Raw genomic sequence first — 26,340 nt, 5'->3', positions numbered from 1 at the left:
CTAGTCCAACCACTGACCTCCATCATGCCCACCACCCATATCACTCACTGTCACGTTTCCATGGTTCTTGAACACCTACAAGGACAGTGACTCCACCATCTCTCTGGGCAGCCTATTGCAGCGTCTCACTGCTCATTCTGGGAATAACTTTTTCCTAATATCCAACCTGAACCTCCCTTTGTGCAAATCAAGGCCATCACCTCTCATCTGATGGCTGTTACCCAGTAGAAGAGGCTGACCCCACCTCACTACAACCTCCTCTCAGGCAGTTGTAGAGAGCGATAAGATCAACCGCAAGCCTCCTCTTCTCCACACTGAACAATCCCACTTCCCTCAGCCACTCCCCATGAGGTCTGTGCTCCAAACCTCTCATCAGATTCATTACCCTTCTCTGGACGTGCTCCAGGACCTCAATGTCTTGTAATCAGCAGCCCAAAACTGAACGCAGAACTTAATGTGTGGCCTCACCAGAACTGAGTACAGAGGGACGATCACCTCACCTCCTGCAGGCAACGCTATTTCTGATACAAGCCAGGATACTGGCATTCTTGGACACCTGGCTTCACTGCTGGCTCACGTTCAGTCGGCTGTTGACGAACACTCTCCCATAGCTGGAGATCTTCCATGTGAGGCTTGCCAGCTCCTCTGCCCCAAGCCTATAGCGATGCATGGAGTTGTGGCAACCAAAGTGCAGAGCCTGGCATTTGGTCTTTTGAAGCTCATACATAATGAGATTACCTGTACCATGTACAGGTAGTGGCTACTAAATAGGTGGGATAGAGTTGGCTAACATTCAGGGCTTAGAGATGTCTTGTGCTCCACATGTCCTACAGCTTGCAACTCTATCACACCGAATTTCTTGCTGAAACACAGAACCCAGCACCAGGAAGGGTCAAAGAGTCTGAAAGTCCAAGATTTATCTCAGCTATCTCCTCTTGTCTGAACAAAAGAAACCCCATAAATGATTAATAGAAAGGTAAATTAATAAGAATGATGTTTTTCAGAGGGTGTGAAGTGTGAATGGCACATATCTAGAAGTAAAGAGAAGAGAACCAGAGGGAAGGAAATAGACTTACATAAGGATGAGCTGTTTTGAGGAGAAGGAGCAGAGACTTTGTTGCTGGTGCTGCTTGTCTTTATGAAATCTGAAAAGAAGGGACAAAATGAGAATAGCTTCTGTTCTTTTGGCACTGCCTAATGATACATGAAGTGACTTGTGACCTTCAAAAAGAAGGTACAGCATCCACAACCTTAACAAAGGAAGGAATTTTAACCCACATTTTTTTGTGTGTCAAACCTTTAAGAATAGAAATGACTTCATTAGAAACTAGAAGACTGAGAAATTGCTTTGAATATTTTTGCTGTCAAGCATCCTACAAAAATGATACCGTATTACTTATATTTTATATGTTTTAATCTATTTTCCTTGAAATTCATAACGAAAAATCCTGTCAGTGAAGTATTTCTGATTGACACAATGCTATAGTCTGCACTGGGACTGTTCTGGGAAATGGAAGTCACTAATGCATCAACTTTGGATTTGCACGTCTCAGTGGCCTCAATAAGCCAGCCATGAACCAGGCTCATATGTACTTGAAATAAAATAGCTCTCAGAGACATGGAAACTGAATGCATCCAAGATCTGTTTTCATTTGTCAGAATGCCAAGCTGTTTAAAAATAAATAAATAAGGGAGAAAATGTCTTTCTTTCTCAGTTCATGATGTGAGGAAATACTCAGACTCATCACGAGTGCTGATTTAGCCTTCTGTACAAGCTGAAGATGGTACAAACCATCTCCCAGTTTAATGACTGGCTTAGAACCGAGACAGAATGGGATTGAGGTGGAGCAAGCTGTCTGGAAAAAGAAGACTTTCCATATCAGGCAACTTGAAGTGCAGAGAAAATAGCAGACAATCATTACACAGCCTTGTACTGCTGGGAATTGGTATGGAGTGACCTATGCTACCTTTAGGTGAAAAAAGAAAGAGCTAAATTAAAGAGAAGAAAGCCCTGAGAAGGGCTGTGATGCATTGAAGTCGAGTGATTTAGCTTGGACACAAGTGTTCAGAGTGGAGCAAAATCCAGCAACAGGAAGGGGCCACCTCGTGCAAAGCAGCTGAGAATGTTTTCATACAGCGGGGAGTCTTATGAAATAAATAATTGTTTTCCAGAACACGGTGATAGAGATAAGAATATCTGGAACAGACATTGAATAGGAAGCCAAGCACAAAGGGCATAAATATTGGAACGGTACACAGCACAGTGAGATTCAGCAAATTATCTCAATTTCAAATACACAGGTTGATCTGAAAGGAATGCCTCCTATTTATTTCCATGGAAAAAAACAGCAGATACAAAGAGCACCATAGCATTATTTGATAGAGCCAGTTCTCAGCTACAAAACCTTGTTTTCCAACACAGTCACCACCATCAGCTATGCATCTTCATCAGCAATGAACAAGACTCTGCACGATTCCCTGGTAACAGTCCACACCAGTGGAGGTGACTCACTGCCATCACTGCTGAAACACCACCCACCACCTCGCTATGCTGACATTCGCTGTTTGATCTCCATCAGTGTTCAGCAAGTACCAGTGAATATCAGTGGGTGCAATTTTTTCCACATGGAGGAATTCAGTGTCACAGCTTTGTTTCGTACATGCTTCCATGTCAGGCAGCATTCTGTCAGACTGCCCCTCTGCTGCCATCTGTCACACAGCAACAACATGGAATGGAATATTGGTGAGAAGCTTCAAATTCTACTACCATAGCATCAACAGCCACCTCTGATGTTATAGGTGGATATTTATTCTCCAACAGAATAAAACACTGGGGCATTGAGGTCAGAGCAGCCCTCATAATTTGGGTGATGTTGGCACAGCAATGCCTCTTTAAACAGCAGCAGTTCACACCACAGCTCAATTCCACTGCTGTCCCTGCTGCTCCCTTTGGCACCGTGAAGGAGTGAGGCAGTATGATCTGGATGGCAGTCACAGATGCTCCTGAGCAGCAGAAGTACGCAGAGAGAATTCTGCCTTAATTTCTAGTCAGCTTTCAAGACAGACGATCAGAATGAGCCTTTGGTTAGAAAGAAATCAAGCAGTTATTTATATTGTGTATAATACAACACTGGATCTTTAACCAGGTGTACTGAACAGCAACATTCTTCCTTGTGCACCTCTAGCTCTTGGCTGAGGTTTCCCTGACTGTGGAACAAGAAGAGCTCTTTCAGGGAAAATAGGCAGGAGATGAATCAGGGAGATACAGGTCACCATGCCCTCCATTACCAATTCTTACTCTCATTGCAGGCTTTCAGTCTATGTCTATGGCGGCTCCCTCCTTTCCCTTCCTCATCTGAAGTCTCCTCTGTGAGTTTGTCTGGGGACTGAGCTGGGTCATGGGGTCAAAGAGGCAACTGCAAAAACATTTTCTCTTCTGCTGCTGCTGCCGCTGAGGAAGATGGGCAAGAAAGCAAGAGAATTGATCTCCAGCAGGGTCAGTTTCAGAGAGAAAGAAACATTCCTGTTACACCAAGAGCAAGGGTCTGAACTGAATGTTCAGCTGGTACTGTTGTTTCTTTTGTTCATTTATTTGTTTACCACTTAATTGCAATTCACTTAAGGAATGCACTATTTCAAATAAGGACATTTAACCCTTCCAGGAAGGAGTGAGGTCACATCACTCCATCCCTCCCTGGCTGAAAGCTTGTTGCGTGTTGTCAGCAGTGTGCACGAAAATCCCAGTGGTTTTACATGCCTACCACAGGGGATTGCATTGTCTGCTAGGAAGCTTCCTTATGAGATGAGGTAACCTTAGCAGAGTCATTAGCATAGCACTTTACTGAAGGCCTTTGACAAAACATAGAAAAAATAATACTACATTTGCATGTTTGTTTCATTACATCACAGATTGAGGGCCAGTGAGATGCAAACTTCGGGCTAGAACTCCAGCAGCAGGTCTAACACATCTCCATCCCTCTGTTGCCCTGAATGATATTACATCTTTATTCAACGTGCTGTGTTGGCCGGTCAGGAAACATTCAATGGAAGGGTCATTACGAGGGCTGCTCCAAAAGTAATGCCTCCTATTTTATTATATTGCCCCCCAATATCAGAGGCAGATGTTGGTGGTACAGGAGTAGAGGTTGAACTTTCCTCCCAGTATTCCATTATTCGCTGTTGCTGTGTGACAGATGGCACTGAAGAGGCACTCTGACAGAACGGTGTCTGACAAGGAAGTGTGTATGAAGCAAAGGTGTGTCACTGAATTCCTCTATGTGGAAAACATGGCACACGCTGATATTAACTGATACTTGGTGAATATTGTTGGAGACCAAACTGTGGATGTCAGCACAGTGAGGTGGAGGGTGGTGAAACACTGTGAAACTGTGGGTCACCTTCACTGGTGCGGGCTGTTCAGAGTGCAGCATGTGACTCTTGTTCATCACTGGTGAAAATACATGGCGGATGGTGGTGACTATGTTGAAAAGTAGTGTTTTGTAGCTGAGAATCAGCTCTAATCAAATAGTATTATTGTGCCCATTGTATTTGTTGCAGTTTACATGGAAATAAATAGGAGGCATTACTTTCAGAGCAACAGAGGAACTGAGAAAGAGCGAGATGTTAACTGAGTACTTTACTGCTAGCTTTCAGAACTCAATGGGGAATAGACAGAGGGAAAATAAGCCTTCAGAATCTCCATTCCTCATCATTACAGCTATACACTTAGAAATGCAAAGACAGCAGAGGAACATCTTTGATGACTTGCCAAAGGCTGCCTTTTTACTGTAAATCATGCCTCAGGTAGTTTAATCACATCATGGTCCTCTACTCCTACCTTTCCCTGTCTTTATGCAATGGAATTTCTGAACTCTCCAACATTTTCTTACTTACTGCTGCACAATGAAGGAAGAAGATGCAATAGTCAATGAATTTCAAAGCCATATGGCAGCTGAGATTAGGCTACACTATTGAAGGGATCCTCTGCTTTATCACACACTTTCATACAGAAATTGCCGTGAATGCAGGGATTGGCCTCCTCTGTACCCAGCCCATGGACTTGAGGCAGCTGTGCCTCGCTCTCCTTAGGGAGGAAGCAGGATGCAGTCACACAAGGACTCTGACAGTGAGCATGCAGGAGGAAATAGAACTGAAGATCCTCAGGAAGCCCAAAGCTTCTCAACTTTCAAGTGTTGGACACTGCAGTTGACACAGTTTTCTCTGCCTTGTAAGTTATGTTTTTTATAACCCTCTCGTAGTACAGGGATGCAAACAATACCCTCACTTCATAACACCACTGCAATCAGGCTTTTACCTTGAACCTTTAGAGTTATGGTGTGGACATCTACAGTTACAGAAAGATTAGCAAATATGATAACAGTGAGAGCAATTCACTTTTACAATATCAAAAGGCAGACCTACAGATTTATTTTCTAAGATGTTAGTGACAAAGAAGAAGCAATGGCCAAAAATATCTTCATGATCACTTTTGCTCAGAAGCTGGTGAGCACAAACATGAACTTTTTCAAGTCTAACATACATCAGCACAAACTCTTAGCTCTACTCTCCTTATTCTGCCTTGGAAGTGAGATTCAGCCCAGGCACAAGGATTGTTGGACCTAAGTGTTCAGCAAGGAAGTAACAGTGGCTTTTACTTGGTTCTGCGAGGCTCTTGAAATTCATGATGTTTTGGGATGCTGTAATAACAAAGAGCCACATTTTCACATTCATTTTAGTCACTTAGTGCCACATATTCCGGAGCTTGAAACTGAAGGTAAGAATCTCTGTCTTTGTGAAGCTGAGAAATGCAAGGAACTGACCTTCTGCAGTGAGGTTTCTTCCCTTGCTGATCAGCGCCTGCTGCGTGAGTGAACTCACAAAAAGCTGGAACAAAGTTTCAACATTGAAGTCATCATGTAACTGAGCTGCTAAGCTTACAATCTAAACAAAGCTTTCAGTTTCAATCCAGGTGTCCCTCCACTCACAGCGGATAGGTTTTAAGCTCTGTTATGACATTTTGACAATCAAAGTCACGTCTTCTGATTACAGCCTCCTGTGAACATGCAGGGGGATGTGCAGAATATACACCATACACCACAAGTAGCACGCTTGTCTTCATTAATATTTCAGTTTCTCAGAGAGCATTTGGGGGATACTGCAATCTTAAGAGATACTATACAAGTACCTCATAAGATTGAAGGAGAATCTCTGCATGCCTAAATGCTATCTCTGGCCATCAGCATTTTAGATATCAGTAGTGAGTTCTGCAGTTTCGCATTTGTTTTGGTTTGTATCTGCTGTGTGCTGCAGTTTTCTTTAGTTTAATGCCAAGCTGCACTTGTCTGAATTTATTTACATTTCATTCATTATTGATAGAATCTTGGCAAGAGGAGGTGTTTTTATTTTTCCATTCAACAGCGCATTGCAAGCCTTCCCCCTGCTCTTGGAACAGAGAGTTTGAAATGTGAGAATTTGCTTAGTGCTGAACAGTCCCTTCCATTTTCCATTAATGACACTTTCCAGTATCTATCCAGAAGTGGTTGTAAAAATACATTACAGGACAAAGCAACCAAATTCAGAAATTTTTGCCTGAAGTTGGATATACTCAATGCATTGCAATAACACCATCTCCCTCTTGATACAGACTGCAATGAAATATATATTCAGCAGCTTATGAGCCCTAAACAGTTGAGCAATGTCACAGCACTGAAAAATCACTGTGAAAGAGAGCATTTAAGGCAGCTGCTGGGGGCCCATGTTTTTCTGCAGAAATAATAGGCTGCAGATTCATCAGCTTAATAAGCCTCAGGCTTTTATTTCTAAGCAGTGTCTTTCAGGAAGGAGTCAGCTCATCCATTGCCCAAATACATTGACCTCCAGTTATTACTTCTCTATTAAACAACAAAAAAAAGCAACTCAATAACATGACCTGCCTCAATCTCTTCACACTGAAGTATTCTAATATAGAGCATTATTTTTGAATGAATCAATTGCACTATGATAGATGAGAATCTCTTGCTGTAGGCTTCTGACTTCTGACTGTAGTAAAGGCAACAGAACATTCTGTCAAGGAAAATGGATGGAAAATAAGGTTCCATTATGCATGAGTAGCCATCATCCCCAGAGGTGTTCAAAAACCATGTAGATATGGCACCGAGGGGCATGGTTTAGTAGTGGTGGTGATAGGTTGATGGACGGACTAGATGATGCTGGTGGTCTTTTTGAACTTAATAATTCTATGCTTCTATGTGTTGCTACTTCCACAAATCCAGCGTCAGTACCAAATGGCTGGGAGGAACTGCATGTATCAAGGAAACGCTTACTTAAACCAGGGAGGGGCAACACCAGTTCCCCTACAGCCCCTTCTCTCCCTTGGTCTTAGCACACCTGCTACCTATGAGCAACAGGACCCTTAACTATCACTGAGGTCTCTTTTCCACCTGGAGGCTTGGAGAGGCCCTTGGTTTAGTCAGCCTCAGGCAGACTCAGAGGCTGGTACTCCATTGCCTCCAAAGTGCAGTGATAACAACAGATAAAATAAAGCTAAAATTGCCATGGTAAGTGATGCTTTAGGGGAATGCCTATCTCCAGGCAGATGCTCTGTAACACAGGAGTCTTGTTTACTGAAATTAGATAGCTGTTCTGCATTTAACAGCATGCTGAAGACTGTACTCCACTGCACCAGAAATCAAATCTGTGTTTAAAGAGAAAACAACTCCGTGTTAAGGCATATTGTTATTATTATACACACACACACAAAAAAGAGGGTGTGCAGTGAAGAGACTGCATAAAACAACTTGGTTAGAAAATGATCTTGGTTTCAGCTCAGTAGTTGATTTTTCCTTTCTAGTGTCTTGTGTGATGCTGTGTTTTGGCTTTAGGAGGAAAAGCAACATTGATAAATATACTGACCTATTTCGGTTGTTGGGAAGTGCTGGACGGAACCAGGACAGCTGACCTAAACTGGCCGTGCAGGGACTGGCTGGACACTGGTTAGCAGGTGGTGAATAATTGCATTGTGCATCACTTATTTGGTATATTTACATGTATCTATAATTACTGTGTCTATCGTTCTTTTTTTCCCTCTTCCATTTCCTGCCTTAGCAAATAGCTTTCGTCTCTGCCCAGCAGTTCTATTCTCTTACTTTTGCGGGTTCACCCACCTCCCTTCCCCCCCGATTCTCTCCCAATCCCATAGGGAGGATGGAGTGAGCAAACAACTGTGCAGTGCTGAACTGCCTACAGCATTACACCACAACTAGAGTTTTCAACTTATCTAATACTGGATCTTCCTGGATGATCCCTGGATGGATACACAGCATTCTTGTGTTGTTGACAGAAGCAGAAAATAAATAGATTATCCTTTTGATCAACATGTTCCTACAACTTTGGTGGAGGATGTGCTTTGGTAGCAGGACTTCAGTCTACAGCTACTGCTGGAATGTACCACGCACCATCTGACTGCACTCACACCCACTGCTTGGTCTCCACAAACATTCAGCAACATTCAATGAATGCCAGTGGGTGCCATTTTTTCCTGCATGGAGGAATTCAAGGACACACCTTTGCTTCCTACATACTTCCATTTCAGATGCCATCTAGTCAGACTGCCCCTCTGCTGCCATCTCTTACATGACAAAAGCATGTAATGGAATACTGATGAGAAGGTTCAGCCTCTCCTGCAGTACCACCAACACCTGCCTCTGTCAACATAATGAAAGAGGAAGCATTCCTTTTGAAGCAGCCCTCATATTACGAGTGCAACACGCAGTGTGCTTCAATAATTAGTCACTGTGCTACACTAGAAAGCATGCAGCATCAGTTGCCTTTGAAGCTTGAAGCAGTTCTGGCAGAAGCCTAGCCCCTGCTTTCTCCATCTGTACACAGAAGGCTGCTTGGCATCCTTGGCTGCGCATTTAAGGAACAACAGCAATCGCTGATCTAGCAGATCTCAGCTGGACTCTGATTAAAACTTGTTTAGCAGTCCTACATTGATTTGGCTTGGAGTTCTTCCCCAGGGACTAGCGCTGTCACTGCTTACTCTCACCATAATACTTTTCTTTGCCCTGATAGCACATACAGGCATAAAACCAGCTGAACCACAATATTAATATTTAGATAAAGCCATGCATTTTGTATATTCTTTGTGATCAAGGAAATCCCATGATGATAGAGACATTCTTATCTGTAATTTCTAGATATAAAAGGATTCTGAATTCTGTTTTAAATTGGAATGAACAGGAGTTTTGACAAGTTTGATCATCTCTCTAGCTATACAGAAACATGAAATCCCTTTTAAGCATGCATACCTCTCCTAGGCAATGGAACCTTTCTGATGTGCTTGTACATCAGAAATTTTCCAATGTAAGGAAGGAACTGAAAATTAGCTGGTACAAATCAATTCCTCCCACCACTGTTTCACAGGTATTTTAGCTCCTCTTAGACGTAAACTCTGATGGAACACTTGCAAAGTCAATCTAATGAGAAAAACAGCTTGGCAGACATTCGGATATTTTTTTTCCAGAGGCCAGAACACATTTTGGGGTTATATCCAAAACATCAGTTTTTTTCCCCATTGCCTCCTCCTACATAATAAAAACCACAACATCCCAAGCGTAGGTTATTTGGTGCAAAGTCCCCCATGCAGATGGCTTCTGCAGACACCACAGTTTGGAAAAGATGTTGGTACTCTGTCTCTGCTATGAGGTCTGCCACCTCCCATGAACAACAGCCGGCTTTTAATGTCTGCTTCAAAGTGTTCTCAGGGCTGCAGCACAGCTTTGTTCAGTATTTGAAGAATCTGGTGTAAAAGGTGATGTATTTTTTTCTCCTGATCTGTATGTTACCATTTAAAGTACGTTGTCATGAACTTTAAATGAGAGCATAACAAATTAAACTAGAGGGGTCCCCAGGCATTTATCATGGGAACAGCTGGAGCATTACGGCAAACATTTTTCCAATTTAAATGCCATCGTTCATTAAGTGTGAAGAAAAGTTTGTTTCAGATCTTCAGAAGTAACAGGATGCTAAACAGTCAATTAACTGATGAGTCCTTGCAGCGTCTGATGCAGAGACTCAGGTGTGAATGATCCAAATTGTTTGGTACAAGTTCTCACATCACCTATATACCTTCACAAGTTTTCTGTTTCTAGCTTTCCCATCCACCTTTACACGTCAACAGAGCACTTCACAAAACACTCTTCAACCATTCACACAGGCACTTATCCAGACAGAGCAGAGAGACGTTCGTTCTTCTTCTAGAGGTGTCTTTGGTTCTGATGCTGTTTATTTTGCTCCACAGCTTCTGCTCTGAACAGTTTTTCCTGTGTTCCCACAGAGTTCTTCCTACAGGCTCAGCCAGATGCCAAACAAACAAACAGACAAACAAAACACCAAGGAAAAAAAAAACCCTACCATGAACCCACTACCAAAAGTCCTTATTAGTTATTTTTTTCTCCTCTCCATCTCTAACACATCACTCCAAACTTAAACGCATAAAAGGTGGTTTCACATATTCACACCACAGAGAACTTTTTAGATGCTGGCTTTACAATTGTCAGATATTTGTGCACTGAACAGAAATGATGTCATACATCTAATAAAATCATCAGCAGTAGGGGTAGGAACTGAATCCGTGCCCAGTGTAACCTTGTGGTACCACAGGAAGTCACTTACAGGCATTTGAGACCACTGAATGTTTATGGACTTACTGCTGCTCTGAAACAGAAGTTTTGCTTTCTACCTTATTCAGACACAGTGTTTTTCATTCACATTTATTTAAGTGACCCAGAACACACATCCATGCGTTTTTCCACCTTTCCACTCTCAAAATGGCTTAGGCATATAGCAATTCTGTTTCAAACCCCTTTAATTTAGAGCAGCAGGTTCTGATTCACTTCTATATTAACTCATCATCGCTTTTAATTTCCATGCATTTTCACTTTGTGGAGAATAATTATTTGATACTTCATTCATGTTGTATCTCAATAATATTACTTGCTAAAGTTTTACAGCTTGTGGCTTTTTGCATGGAACTGTTTTTTATGATGATATGTATTTAGCATTAGGTGCTATGTACAGCTAGGAGAAGGTTTTCTCAAGTCTTAAACAAAACCATGCCTTGCATTCTACATGCTACGATTGCCAGCTTTGGCTGAGTAACTGTGCAGAGGCACATGGGATCAAAACACTCAATGGGAATGTTGTGTATAGCTGGAGAATGAACTGCAGCCACAGCAGTTTAACAGCAGCCCATTCCTGTGCCTCTGTAACTGGATCTTTGTTTCACTATGCCCCCAGCTGCTTTGAAAAGGTCTGACAAAGCACATCTCCTGATCAGCACAGAAACTAGCATCGTATCTTCTCTTGGCCAGCTGAAGCATTTCTTTTGATCCCTGTCCTGATCCTCCCTTGTTGCAGAGGGTAGCTCAGGATCACCCATTTTTTTGCTCTCTTGTCAGGACCACTGCCGTGTCCTCAGACGTTTAAATAAACTCTTCTCTGTTCTCCATCTCCCACTTTAAAGCATCAGGTGAGGTTGTGCTGGGGGAAGGACACCTAAAGAGAAACTTTAAAGTTGGGCAGAAACCCAACTCTCCACACATTGGAGTATCTCATCTCTTTCTAAAAAGCACAACAATTTGTTAAGGCATAAAGAACATTTCTTTTGCCCAAATGTCCTTTCAAATAACTAATACCAGAAATATTTTCTACAGTTTTCAAATCCCTCCAAAAATAATGAAGCCTCGCTTCCCTCTCAAGAAACAACGTTTCTAGTGAGCACTTTGTGCTGTGAATTTCCCTTTGCATCGACTGTATGCCAGAATGAAAGGATCTACTGGAGGGAAAGAATACACCTAGAACGTTCTCCCACCATCTGCTTTGTCACAGAGACGGCTGTCAAACCACCTCCATTGAAATACTCAACTACACAGACAGAGAGTCATTCATGTTTTAAATCTTCATTTGAGAGCAGGGAAATTGCAGAGGTTCCTCTCTAAACAGCTCATCTCCCAGGATTCCCCTAAATGTGTGCATTTCCCTCTCCTTCACCAGCGCTGAAGAATCCCCACTGACAGCAGGAGACCAATCTGAGTGCCTGAGACATGGCAACGTTACATGGAGCACCTGGAGACAACGTCACTTTGTAACCTGAAGGAACAGCATTACACAAAATGCAGTACAGAAGAGTGCAAGGCAAAGAATACTTACAGAACAATGTCAAACTTTTATGTATGTTAAACGAGATGAAGCAATTGCTTATGGCACACGGAACCAAATGATATTTTCATGAAAATCAGTGAGTGCCACCCACTGAGCATGAGCAGGATTTCATGTAACAGTCACATTCACATCTAAATTACTGTAGCATAAAACTGAAGTAGCTTGAGTAACCCCAGTTACTGTGAGTATGCATTTCTAATTGAATAACTGACCCTAAGCATTTGATTAGCAATGAGAGCCAATTAAAGATACAAACATATTCAGTGTCTATTCAAGTGCTCAAACAGCAGACAGGCTTCCTGGACACCGGGACACCTGCATACAAGCTGTACTTCAAAGAAAACATCAGATACAAAATTTCACAAGGGATGAGGCCGTCCTGCTGCCTGCGCTCTGGGTTGAATTACTCATTCCTTGTCAACATCTCCACTGCTACCAGAGATAAATAGTAGCACTTACTGTTCAGGTCAGTGTTTGCAGTTTGCCAAAGTGCACTTCTCAGGTAAGTTGGCACCAGCATACAAAAAAATAAAAATAAAAAATAAAAAAATCCTCCTAATATGGAATTTATGGAATGATAGCAATATGCATTCATCACTCTGCGACAACCAAACCACCTGTATATTATTCACACTGTCTCAGCATTACAATAGTTAATGTTACTTACTAATGTTATAATTGAAATTTATAGAAAGAATGTTCTACGCAAAGTAGCACAACTGATATCTATGTCTCAAAGCCAGTTTTCCTTTCTCTTTTGAAATGAAGGTATACTCACCTTCAGAAGGCCTGTAAAGTTCTGCAATAAGCAGGGGTCTCCAAACTCTACAGCAACCAGAGGCAACCAATACTTGTACAAATGTTTTTTAAGTTCTCCAGTACCATCAGCCACAAACAAGCCTCTTGGATTGACTGGCCTCTCCTTCATTTAATGCAGACAGTTACACTACTAAAACAAGCAATGCAGGACAAAAATTGCTGAGCACCTCAGTAAAAGTGAAGGAGGGAAGGAGGGAAGGAGGGAAGGAGGGAAGGAGGGAAGGAGGGAAGGAGGGAAGGAGGGAAGGAGGGAAGGAGGGAAGGAGGGAAGGAGGGAAGGAGGGAAGGAGGGAAGGAGGGAAGGAGGGAAGGAGGGAAGGAGGGAAGGAGGGAAGGAAAGCCAACAGAGCAGAGGCAAGCATATGCAAACAGCAGGTGTGAAAAAAGAGAAAGAGAAGAAAGCCTAATAGGCTGAAGAAAATAAATGAATAAATAGGAGCTCACTGTAAATGTCTTCAGCAAAATAATACCCTACTAATAACAGTAGAAAATGAACAAGAGGAAAGAAAACTGCAAAGGAATGAAAAGTAGTGGACTTCACACACTGGAACATCATGGAAGTTCCATAGCAGACTAACATCCCCTTTTAGATTCGTTACTTTTCTGTGCACTTGGATAAGCTGGGCGTTTTTCAATATTAGAGATGATCACAATTTTGATGGGGAATAAAAATCATCAAAAAAAATCAAAAGATGTTAGGTGATTCTTACTGAAAAGATGTGCACGGGAAACAAAGCGCAGAAGGCTGGCAAACACAGCTCTGCTTTCCATAGAACTAACCAGCTCTGATTTGAATCTGAATACAGGCTTCCTAAAATATTTTTTTATTTGTAACAGTTGGCATCTCACCTGCTAGAACTGATATTTAGAAGCTAGAAAAGAAGAGCAAACCCTCTTTGCATGAAATAATGGTAGATACGGAGAATTACTATGCTCTCAAATTGAGAACGCGTTTGACATACGACATCTGGTACTGTAACGATGAGATCACATGGATACGTTTCATTCTGAAATGCTAAAATACATTTAAAATACGTTAATAAAAATCAGCATGCGCTGAAGGGAATTATGCCAACTTTTTTTTCCCCTCCATTTAAATACTCGGGACTGAGATTCAGTAATCACTACAGAGGAACAAATGGTGACTTTTACTACTCAGAAAAGAAAACTACACCAAAGCACTGAATGGAGCAGGGGAAACATTTCAAAAGGCACTGCTTCTAGAACTGTCACAGATTTTTCTGCTTGAAAATATACAGGACTGATAAGATAACCAGACTTGGTCATAGCAAAAGGAGAAAAGATTCCTGAACAATAAGAAAGTTTGAGAATAACCAGGCAGAATGACTCCATTTCAAGAGATGGGATCTAAGTGCCCTTACAGAAGATGATAAGCTAAAGTTCACCATTTGCAAACTGCTCTGATCATTTTGTCTAGCTTTAGCATTTCAGTTCCAAACTTCAGAACTCCAGGAGGCTACATCCAGTGAAACTCACAAAGAATAACACTGGTTATCAACACGAACATAATTAGCTTTTGGAAATCTATTTCAAAAGGTGTAACTGAGGCCACAAGCTTAAAGGATTAAAAATGCTAAAAAAATCCTAAAGCAAATGGAAATAGAGAATGAATGAATCCAGAATCACAGCAGCAACTTAGTTGATACGTGGTGATTTCATAACTGCAAGGAATTTTTCATCTTTTACAAGCATGTGACATTGGTCACTTCCTGATAATAATTTCCACATAAACAGAAAAACAACATTGCCCTTGTTTATGTGAGGAGGAAATGGTAAACCCAACATTTAAAATCCAACAAAAAACAGAAATAAAACCCACATTGCTATGTGTTGAAGTATAACAGGAGCCTCAATGCCGATGAAGATGTGAACTAACAGTCAGCAAGATTTCCCAAAAGATCCCAATGCAGAGATCCCTGGACAAGATCCCTGTTCTCTGATATGCATGACATCAGATTAAATGAACAAAATGATCCCCACCTGGAGTTAAAAACCCATCAATAGCTCTAAATGAACGATCCATTATGGCTTCATAAACATACATGGGAGGACAACAGCAAGGGTTTTGCCTTCCCGAATCCCAGCACATCCTGGTACAGACGAACAAGAAACAGAAGATTTTTTCTCCTCTCACTCATCTTTTGCTGTATGTGCGGGCAGGAGGATGTAAGAGGAAGTCCTGTCTGACTTTCGACAGGCAGTTACCATGAAATGTTTGAGAGGAGATGTGCCAAGTACAACAGCGCTGAAAGAGCGCTTACTAAGCTTAATTCAGAAAACATACCTGTTCCATAAATACATCAGATAAATGAGAAGCATTGGACAGTATGAGTCGACATTTTCAGAAGGGACCTAGTTTGGAATGTGATTCTTTTTTATGCATTTGGCAAACCAACCAACTCTTTTTTTTAATCATTCTTTTTAAAGATATCGAGGACATTAGGCAAGAGACACAAGAGCTCAGTACCGATGCCTGGACTTCTGCAGCTTCTAATTCACTCTCATTATCTAATAATAGCTACCAGTGAGTTTAATCACAGCTCCAAAAACTGAAAACAAAGCAATGATGAAGAACAGCCAGGTTGCAGCCTCTGCAGTTCTATGGTTGCTCCAGCAACTGTGCCGGGCTCTGCTGCTGCTCCAACCCTTGCAACACGCCCTGCAGCTGCTCCAGTCCCTGCAAGAGGCCCTGCAATTGCTTCAGTCCAATGGTCCAATGAAACATCCTGTGAACCATAGAAGGGGGATAAAGATGCAGTGGTGCATGTAAAGAACATGCTGAGCAAGACAGTCTGGATTATTCCCGCCTCAAAGGCAAGCCTATTGGTGGGATTACTTCTCCTAAAGGACCTGCAAACACGTGGTGGGAAAAGCAGGATGGTGGGTGGGTGTTGCGTACCTCAAAAGGATTTGATGGTGCGTAAGAATAAACAGGTGGTAGACAGTACTGCATGCCATCATCACCACAGTTGTTACAGGCCTCAGTAACACTGTTACCATAAGAACCACCTCACCGAAAGAGGAACCAAATCTGTTGAAGTCAAAGCTAGCTTAGCAAGAAGTAATCTGACAATCTCTCTTGTACTGAAGGACTGCTGTAACAGATACAGCCCAAAATCATGAACTAAATGACCTTCACAGACAGAAAATTTACATGGACGGGCCATAGGGAGTTGGAATTAGATGTGTGTAAACATCACAGAGTGAGACAGGAGACAATAAACGATTAGGATGTATAAGATCGTTACAAGATCTAAGCATAACCTAAATGAGACAGGACAAGGAGGGGATATGGCTCTAGTTTCAGCACGGACAGAGTAGCTTTTCCTCACAGTGGATGGCATGATGCTGTGTTTCAGAGAAGTACGATACGACAACACACCAGTGTTTCCAGTTCTTACGGAGCAGTTCTGAACAGAGTGAACGATGTTTGTTTTGTCAGACTCTCCAACTGTACAGGAAAAGGGCTGGGAGCAGCACAGGAAGCAGGGACAGAAACAGGATGGGTGACGTAAACCTGGCCAAGGCAATATTCCATACCCCATGCCATGACATGTAAGGAAAACTTGGAATGTCACCACTACTCACCACTACACGCCAAAGACAGCCGACCAAAATCCTCCGTAAAGATAAAAGGATTTTCCTTACGGGTAGAGAAAAGAAACAAAAGGCAGAATAGCAATTCAACAAGAAAACACTTCATGCTGAGGCAGAACTTAACACCAAAATACAGTGCAGGAAAGAAACGAAAACAGGATATCCATTGCAACAACAACATACAAATAAATTTTATTCTCAAAGGTCTCTAGTGGGAACTGGGAAGTAACAACAGCAATACACACATTTCAACTGAGGCTTCAAAAGACAAGTTAATAGAAAGAGATTGACAGTAAAAAGAATCTCCCTCATGGTCGCTACTGATTCCTGTGTTCCCACACCGCTTCTCCTTCTTCCTCCTCCTCCTCCTGCAGCAGCTCCTGAAACATCAGCGAGGACACCATTAGACCTGCACAGCAACAAGCCCCCCACCGCAAGGGAAAGGGAAACCCAACAGCACAAAAGAACCCGGCACGCCCCCACCCAGCCAACCAAGGCCTAGCATCCCCCCTCCCCACTTCATCCCAGCAAAAACTACTGCGAGCAGCTTTTCTCACCTCACTGGCGCACGGCGCGCTTCCAGCCGGTGCTGCGGGGGATCGCAGAGGCGGGCAGACTGGGCAAATGGAGCTGGGCACACAACAAGCAGCGGCCAAAGAGTCATCTTCCCTGATTACAGGGGACCCCCGCCACTGCATCCATTCCAAAGGGCCTGGGATTGCGAGGCACTGGCGCTCCCCGCCTTACAGGGCAGCCCCCATCCCTACCGGCCGCGGGAGGCTCCTTCTCTCCCACTCAGGGGGCACCTCGACCCGCACCCCGCTAACGGGGCGGTCACCCCACACAGGCTGCCAGCTGAGCACAAGCGCTCGCGCACCCAGACCCTGATTACAGGCGGGTGGACAACACCCCTGGAGCCACAGAGCTCGGTTTCCCCCCCAGCGGCGGGAGCGACTCTCAGCTGCCAGGCAGCGGGGCAACACGGCCAAATGCCGCGCTCGGGCTCCCAGCCCTGATTCCAGGGAGGGCGCAAGCCCAACCCCGCATCTCGCGGCCCCGTGCCTCTGAAAGGCCAGGGCCACATGCCCGCCTGACTACAGGGGGTCTCTCTCAACGCAGCTCACCAAGCACACACCGGGGGCACGCACAGCCCTGCCTACAGGACCGTACCCCCACACCCCACCCTCACCAACAAGCCCCGCGGAGCACGAGGCTCCCGCCAACGCCTGACCTACAGGCTGGCCCGCCCGGCAGCAGCACAACATCAACAAGCTCTCGACTTTGGGAACCCGCGGAGCAACCTCGACCCACCCAGCGGGGAGGTCACCCCACACACAAAAACAGCACCTCAACCTGCACCCTCTGACGGGACAGGGAGGGGTCAATCCCACCAGCTGGATGGCTAGAGCAGCCGGCTGCAATGCTGCAGCCTCCCCACACCTGATTACAGGCAGGGCGGGCCGCTCGAGGGACAGAAGGCTCCGCAGCTTAGGACACACGCCCCGACTACGGGGCTGTCACACCGCCAGCAGAGCAGGCACCCACTAAAGGACTGGCCCAAGCCCTGGCTACAGGGCGGCCTCAGCCACAGAACTACCACGTGGCTCTGATCTATGCTAAGTAATTTAGAGGAAGACAGGACACTCGCTGCGCTCGCGGCACTGAGAGGGAACACCCCTTTTGTGGCATGCACCAAAGTCCTCCATTCCCCCCTGGGAAGTCGAAGCTAGGCTGCAGCCATTTTTGGGGGAGCCTAAAGGGAAAGCTCAGTCAATCCATCACACCACAGACACAAACATGGAAAGGAAGGGGAACACACGCACACAGATGCGACTTTCCAGAAGGGAAGGACAACGCAGCACAGCCAGACCCTGGGAATAAACCCACAACCGCGGGCAACAGACAAGAGCCTGCAACCTGTCCCTAGCCTGCACGGAGGCCGCAGACCTCAACGTGCCAAGGGGCTTCCCAGCTAAAGCCAAAGGCCAGATGCCGTGACGCGCACCCCGAGTACGGGGCCGTCGCATTTACGGGCCACCACCAGGCAACGATGCCGAGGGGCCGCAGGAGGAAGAGGGACGGGCAAACGGCACTACCCTGCTTACAGGGCGGCCTCGGGGTCCGGCGAGCTCCGTTTCCCACTCAGGTGCGGAGAGGTGGCTCTCGCCCTCCGTTACAGGGGGCCACGCTCCCCAGGCAGCCGAAGGAGCAGACAGGCAAAAGCCCAACTACAGCAAAAGCAAAGACCCGAGCCCTGCTTACAGGGAGGTCGCCCAGCACAAAGCCGGCCAAGGCACCGGCAACGCTCAAACTCTCATGGGACTGCAGCCCCGCTAACGGGACACCTGCTTTGCCCAGCCTGCCTCTCTCCTTCCCCCCCGCGTCAGCACGCTTCGGCATCCTCTTCTTGCTTGCTCCTGCCTCCTGTGTTCCCATGCCGCTTCTCCTTCTTCCTCCTCCTCCTCCTGCAGCAGCTCCTGAAACATCAGCGAGGACACCATTAGACCTGCACAGCAACAAGCCCCCCACCGCAAGGGAAAGGGAAACCCAACAGCACAAAAGAACCCGGCACGCCCCCACCCAGCCAACCAAGGCCTAGCATCCCCCCTCCCCACTTCATCCCAGCAAAAACTACTGCGAGCAGCTTTTCTCACCTCACTGGCACATGGCGCGCTTCCAGCCGGTGCTGCGGGGGATCACAGAGGCGGGCAGACTGGGCAAATGGAGCTGGGCACACAACAAGCAGCGGCCAAAGAGTCATCTTCCCTGATTACAGGGGACCCCCGCCACTGCATCCATTCCAAAGGGCCTGGGATTGCGAGGCACTGGCGCTCCCCGCCTTACAGGGCAGCCCCCATCCCTACCGGCCGCGGGAGGCTCCTTCTCTCCCACTCAGGGGGCACCTCGACCCGCACCCCGCTAACGGGGCGGTCACCCCACACAGGCTGCCAGCTGAGCACAAGCGCTCGCGCACCCAGACCCTGATTACAGGCGGGTGGACAACACCCCTGGAGCCACAGAGCTCGGTTTCCCCCCCAGTGGCGGGAGCGACTCTCAGCTGCCAGGCAGCGGGGCAACACGGCCAAATGCCGCGCTCGGGCTCCCAGCCCTGATTCCAGGGAGGGCGCAAGCCCAACCCCGCATCTCGCGGCCCCGTGCCTCTGAAAGGCCAGGGCCACATGCCCGCCTGACTACAGGGGGTCTCTCTCAACGCAGCTCACCACGCACACACCGGGGGCACGCACAGCCCTGCCTACAGGACGGTACCCCCACACCCCACCCTCACCAACAAGCCCCGCGGAGCACGAGGCTCCCGCCAACGCCTGACCTACAGGCTGGCCCGCCCGGCAGCAGCACAACATCAACAAGCTCTCGACTTTGGGAACCCGCGGAGCAACCTCGACCCACCCAGCGGGGAGGTCACCCCACACACAAAAACAGCACCTCAACCTGCACCCTCTGACGGGACAGGGAGGGGTCAATCCCACCAGCTGGATGGCTAGAGCAGCCGGCTGCAATGCTGCAGCCTCCCCACACCTGATTACAGGCAGGGCGGGCCGCTCGCGGGACAGAGGCCTCCGCAGCTTGGCACACACGCCCCGACTACGGGGCTGTCACACCGCCAGCGGAGCAGGCGCCCACTAAAGGACAGCCAAGAGCCTGGGAACTCTCTCTAGCCTGCACGGAGGCCGCAGACCTCAACGTGCCAAGGGGCTTCCCAGCTAAAGCCAAAGGCCAGACGCCGTGACGCGCACCCCGAGTACGGGGCCGTCGCATTTACGGGCCACCACCAGGCAACGATGCCGAGGGGCCGCAGGAGGAAGAGGGACGGGCAAACGGCACTACCCTGCTTACAGGGCGGCCTCGGGGTCCGGCGAGCTCCGTTTCCCACTCAGGTGCGGAGAGGTGGCTCTCGCCCTCCGTTACAGGGGGCCACGCTCCCCAGGCAGCCGAAGGAGCAGACAGGCAAAAGCCCAACTACAGCAAAAGCAAAGAACCGAGCCCTGCTTACAGGGAGGTCGCCCAGCACAAAGCCGGCCAAGGCACCGGCAACACTCAAACTCTCATGGGACTGCGGCCCCGCTAACGGGACACCTGCTTTGCCCAGCCTGCCTCTCTCCTTCCCCCCCGCGTCGGCACGCTTCGGCATCCTCTTCTTGCTCGCTCCTGCCTCCTGTGTTCCCACGCCGCTTCTCCTTCTTCCTCCTCCTCCTCCTGCAGCAGCTCCTGAAACATCAGCGAGGACACCATTAGACCTGCACAGCAACAAGCCCCCCACCGCAAGGGAAAGGGAAACCCAACAGCACAAAAGAACCCGGCACGCCCCCACCCAGCCAACCAAGGCCTAGCATCCCCCCTCCCCACTTCATCCCAGCAAAAACTACTGCGAGCAGCTTTTCTCACCTCACTGGCGCACGGCGCGCTTCCAGCCGGTGCTGCGGGGGATCGCAGAGGCGGGCAGACTGGGCAAATGGAGCTGGGCACACAACAAGCAGCGGCCAAAGAGTCATCTTCCCTGATTACAGGGGACCCCCGCCACTGCATCCATTCCAAAGGGCCTGGGATTGCGAGGCACTGGCGCTCCCCGCCTTACAGGGCAGCCCCCATCCCTACCGGCCGCGGGAGGCTCCTTCTCTCCCACTCAGGGGGCACCTCGACCCGCACCCCGCTAACGGGGCGGTCACCCCACACAGGCTGCCAGCTGAGCACAAGCGCTCGCGCACCCAGACCCTGATTACAGGCGGGTGGACAACACCCCTGGAGCCACAGAGCTCGGTTTCCCCCCCAGCGGCGGGAGCGACTCTCAGCTGCCAGGCAGCGGGGCAACACGGCCAAATGCCGCGCTCGGGCTCCCAGCCCTGATTCCAGGGAGGGCGCAAGCCCAACCCCGCATCTCGCGGCCCCGTGCCTCTGAAAGGCCAGGGCCACATGCCCGCCTGACTACAGGGGGTCTCTCTCAACGCAGCTCACCAAGCACACACCGGGGGCACGCACAGCCCTGCCTACAGGACCGTACCCCCACACCCCACCCTCACCAACAAGCCCCGCGGAGCACGAGGCTCCCGCCAACGCCTGACCTACAGGCTGGCCCGCCCGGCAGCAGCACAACATCAACAAGCTCTCGTCTTTGGGAACCCGCGGAGCAACCTCGACCCACCCAGCGGGGAAGTCACCCCACACACAAAACCAGCACCTCAACCTGCACCCTCTGACGGGACAGGGAGGGGTCAATCCCACCAGCTGGATGGCTAGAGCAGCCGGCTGCAATGCTGCAGCCTCCCCACACCTGATTACAGGCAGGGCGGGCCGCTCAGGGGACAGAAGGCTCTGCAGCTTGCCACACACGCCCCGACTACGGGGCTGTCACACCGCCAGCAGAGCAGGCACCCACTAAAGGACTGGCCCAAGCCCTGGCTACAGGGCGGCCTCAGCCACAGAACTACTACGTGGCTCTGGTCTATGCTAAGTAATTTAGAGGAAGACAGGACACTCGCTGCGCTCGCGGCACTGAGAGGGAACACCCCTTTTGTGGCATGCACCAAAGTCCTCCATTCCCCCCTGGGAAGTCGAAGCTAGGCTGCAGCCATTTTTGGGGGAGCCTAAAGGGAAAGCTCAGTCAATCCATCACACCACAGACACAAACATGGAAAGGAAGGGGAACACACGCACACAGATGCGACTTTCCAGAAGGGAAGGACAACGCAGCACAGCCAAACCCTGGGAATAAACCCACAGCCGCGGGCAACAGACAAGAGCCTGCAACCTGTCCCTAGCCTGCACGGAGGCCGCAGACCTCAACGTGCCAAGGGGCTTCCCAGCTAAAGCCAAAGGCCAGATGCCGTGACGCGCACCCCGAGTACGGGGCCGTCGCATTTACGGGCCACCACCAGGCAACGATGCCGAGGGGCCGCAGGAGGAAGAGGGACGGGCAAACGGCACTACCCTGCTTACAGGGCGGCCTCGGGGTCCGGCGAGCTCCGTTTCCCACTCAGGTGCGGAGAGGTGGCTCTCGCCCTCCGTTACAGGGGGCCACGCTCCCCAGGCAGCCGAAGGAGCAGACAGGCAAAAGCCCAACTACAGCAAAAGCAAAGACCTGAGCCCTGCTTACAGGGAGGTCGCCCAGCACAAAGCCGGCCATGGCACCGGCAACGCTCAAACTCTCATGGGACTGCGGCCCCGCTAACGGGACACCTGCTTTGCCCAGCCTGCCTCTCTCCTTCCCCCCCGCGTCGGCACGCTTCGGCATCCTCTTCTTGCTCGCTCCTGCCTCCTGCGTCCCCACACTGCTTCTTGCAAAAATGACAGTTTTCATTATAGTCATTGTTCTCCGTAAATTTAACCACTGTACCATATTGCACTTCTGTATTGTTAGCGTGGCCCACCCATTAGGGAGGTTTTTTTGCCTCGTGTTACTCCCCTCACCTGCAACATTTCTGATTCTAGCTCCGATAAATTCAATTCATTTCTCATTCTCTGTTCGTAGCAATAATGTGCCGTCAAGTTACAAGGGACGTTTCCAACTTGTAACATCTATTGCCATGGATTGTCTTTTAGAAGAATACAATATTTCACATTGAAGCCTTTATTTTTCTGAGCATCCACCTGTTCCTCTTATAGAGCTTCTTTAACACACTTCCATTTTTAAACAGCATAACGATACTTTATGTCTCCCCCTTTTCATCAGCAGTGCAACTCTCGCGTCCTCCCCCATTCCCACCACCTCGTTCGTGACAAGAGAAAAAAAACCGCTTGTTTCAGCACTGCGATAGCAGTTACTATTGCTTTATTATTGCTGCTCGCTGTTGCCTCGGAGCGTCTTCTTGCACGTGGCAGCTCGCCCCGCTTGTCGCGCCTCCTCGCCTCCTCTGGTAGCGCGCTCAGAGCTCCCTGCTCTCGGAGCCCGCTCGGAGATCCCGGCACCGCCCGCCCGCCATCGGAGCCCAGTAGGCGACTCCAGCCCCGGCTCCTTCCTCCCGCCACCGGAGCGCAACTAGCAGCTCCAGCCCCGGTTCAGCCCGCCCGCCATCGGAGCCCAGTAGGCGACTCCAGCCCCGGCTCCTTCCTCCCGCCACCGGAGCGCAACTAGCAGCTCCAGCCCCGGTTCGGCCCGGTCGCCATCGGAGCCCAGTAGGCGACTCCAGCCCCGGCTCCTTCCTCCCGCCACCGGAGCGCAACTAGCAGCTCCAGCCCCGGTTCGGCCCGCCCGCCATCGGGGCCTGCGACTTCGGCTGCCATCCGCCGGAGCCCGCGCGCAGCGGCAGCAGCACAGTCCCGTGCCCCGCCCCGCCCAACCCACCTCGACCCGGTCCCAGCCTCGCCGCACCCCCGCGCCGGCCCCGCTACGCCGTGCCTCGGATCCGCCTTGCCTCGGATCCGCCGCGCCCCGGCCCCGCCGCACCTCGGCTCTGGAGACCGCTTGCTGCCGCTGTCGCTGCTACCGCCGGCGTCTTTCCTTCACAGCACCCCAGTGCTCTTCACAACGCTGTGGAGAACGTCTCACTCACTTTCCCGCGCGCGCACCTTTTATAGCTGTCCCTTCAGCCCGCCAGCCAATAGGAGCGCTGGGCGCCGCTGTCGCTTCCCGCGCTTTTCTTCCCGCCGTTCTCTCTCCAACCCCCTCGATGTTCCCGCCCTTTCTTCCTCACGGAGGCCGGGCCGGGGTCATCTGGAGGTCACGGCCGGGGTCACCTGTCGGTCACGGCCCCGCTCACAGGTGTTGCCATCCATCCCCTCAGGGCAGAGCCGCGGCTCAGGTGATCTCAGCTCACAGCCCCAGAGCCTGGCAGAGCTGGCTGTGGGGAATTCCGTACTTTCATTTCAGGGGTTCTTTGAACAGTGATACACAGATGAGGTATTCCTTCCTGAGTTATAGATGCACACAAACATAATTTTAAAATGTATTCATATCTTTTCAGGAATTCTTCCCAGTGACACCTCCTGTCTCTGCCCCTACTGCAAAAATCCCTCCGAAATGCCATTGCTAAGGGAAAAGAAATGCCATTACTAAGGGAAAAGGGTGAAACAAGCTGGCAGCTAGTGTATGAAGGGTATCATTTATTTGTCAACTCAGGATGCTCCTGTTTTGTAGAGCTGCTTGTATTTTATAACTCACTCACACACCGTGGTTGGAAACGCTCACCTCATGGCTTTGTGCTGCAGTGTTTGCCCAATTCCTTTCCTTCTGTGCTCAGCTACGTTCTTGCTCATTGCAGCAATGGCACAAACTGGGACTATGGAAGAGACAAAACGGTGGATACAGAATAACTGCTGCTCCCACCCAAGCCAAAACAGAGTGCAGCAGCAGCAGCAATGACTCAGCCGTGAGTAAGAGGTTCCCTCCAGGGAATCTTTTCCTGGCATGTAAGCCAGGCAAATGGAGTACCCTGAAGGAGAAAGGCACCCAGGACCTGAGGGAACTGGCTGTGGTACAGATGGTGTACAGCACCAGTGTCCAGCCTGCTGGTTTGCTTCGGCTGCACTGAGTGAAGACAAATAGTCCTGGGCCACCTATATTTGCTCCAAAAGCAATGCCTCCTATTTGTTTTTGTGGAAACAGGTAAAATGAGCACAGTCACTCTGATAGAGCAAATCCTCTGCTGCAAAGCAACTGTTCTCCAATATAGCCATCAATCACCATTAGCTATGCATTTTTGCCTGCAATAAGCATGAGACTGCATGCTGTGCTCTCCAAAATCTGTGCCAGCACAGGTGACCCACAGTCACAGACATCACTGCTGAGGTACACTGCACACTGCCCCTCTGTGCTCACACCCACAAGCATTCAGCAAACACCAAGTGGGTGCCATTTTCTCCACACAGAGGAATTCAGCGACACACCTTGGCTTCATACTGACTTCCTGGATGTCAGGTGCCATTTTGTCAGAGTGCTTTTCTGCTGCCATCTGTCACATGGCAACAACACGTAGTATATGCACTACTCAGACAGACTATTACTGGTGCCATTAAATCCATTTGATCAGTGTGAACAGGGTGTGTTTTTCCTCATCTACTTAATTTCATATCCAATTGAAAACATTCACAGACAAAATTCTGCATTGCTTGAGACAAGAGTGTATATACATAACAGCCAAACATTACTTTGTGTTAGTGAAATAAGTTGTAGAGGAAGGCTTGCAACAGACAGCATTTGACTAGAGCAACATCACTGTGTATAAAGAAATAGGGAAGAGGTTCACTTTTTCTCTTCCCTGTTTACTGCCTTCAAGATCATTTCCAGAGGTCAGCCTTGCAAAGTAAAAAGCTGAGTGAAGAAGGCATTCAGTACTCAGCCCTTTCTCAGTTCTGTGTCACAAGGGCCCCACATCAATTAATGACAGAGCCACATTTCACTTAGTCTTCCTTTTGGGTCACAGCTTTTTCCCTGACAGGGACACCTGCTCAGCAATTAGCATGAACTGCAGCACAAACTGTCTGGGAGCTGCACTGCACACTGTGTTTATGTACAGGCCTCTCTCTAGCACCAAATGAAAGGTTGCTTGATGGCTTGATCTTTCTGAATAAGGGCCAAGCTGTAGTGAAGGCTGCAAGCATCTTGGGGTCAGTGGCAGCTAACCAAACTGTTGCAAGCCTCGAGTGATTCCTTTGGCCCAAAGCCTTTTGGTTCCCCCCTTACCTTGATCTTATCTAGCATTAAGACCAAAAATAATAGAAACTTCCTTG

At 48.3% G+C, this 26,340-nt stretch overlaps 2 long non-coding RNA genes across 9 annotated transcripts in view; both read right to left on the bottom strand.

Moving 5' to 3' along the window:
- Positions 1-26,340, bottom strand: part of LOC125690330 (uncharacterized) — a 66,445-nt gene that overhangs the window by 22,048 nt on the left and 18,057 nt on the right. For 2 of the 8 annotated variants that reach the window (XR_007375617.1, XR_007375618.1), the window contains exons 1-3: positions 24,059-24,248; positions 21,064-22,946; positions 20,755-20,886 (exon numbers count right to left, since the gene is read on the bottom strand). This is a non-coding gene — a long non-coding RNA (uncharacterized LOC125690330). Of the gene's footprint in view, positions 1-19,010; positions 19,137-19,313; positions 20,887-21,063; positions 22,950-23,956; positions 24,249-26,340 lie in introns of those variants that run through there. The other 6 variants (XR_007375622.1, XR_007375620.1, XR_007375619.1 and 3 more) reach the window with 6 other exon arrangements.
- On the bottom strand, positions 16,822-19,004 carry LOC125690332 (uncharacterized). Its single transcript, XR_007375627.1, has 2 exons — positions 17,217-19,004; positions 16,822-17,039 (listed from the first exon to the last, which is right to left on the bottom strand). It is a non-coding gene; the product is annotated as an uncharacterized LOC125690332 (long non-coding RNA).

Source organism: Lagopus muta, chromosome 3 (assembly GCF_023343835.1).
Source record: "Lagopus muta isolate bLagMut1 chromosome 3, bLagMut1 primary, whole genome shotgun sequence".
Lineage (NCBI taxonomy): Eukaryota > Metazoa > Chordata > Aves > Galliformes > Phasianidae > Lagopus > Lagopus muta.
Note: the sequence above shows the minus strand (reverse complement) of the source record. Positions and strands in the feature narration are given on the sequence as shown.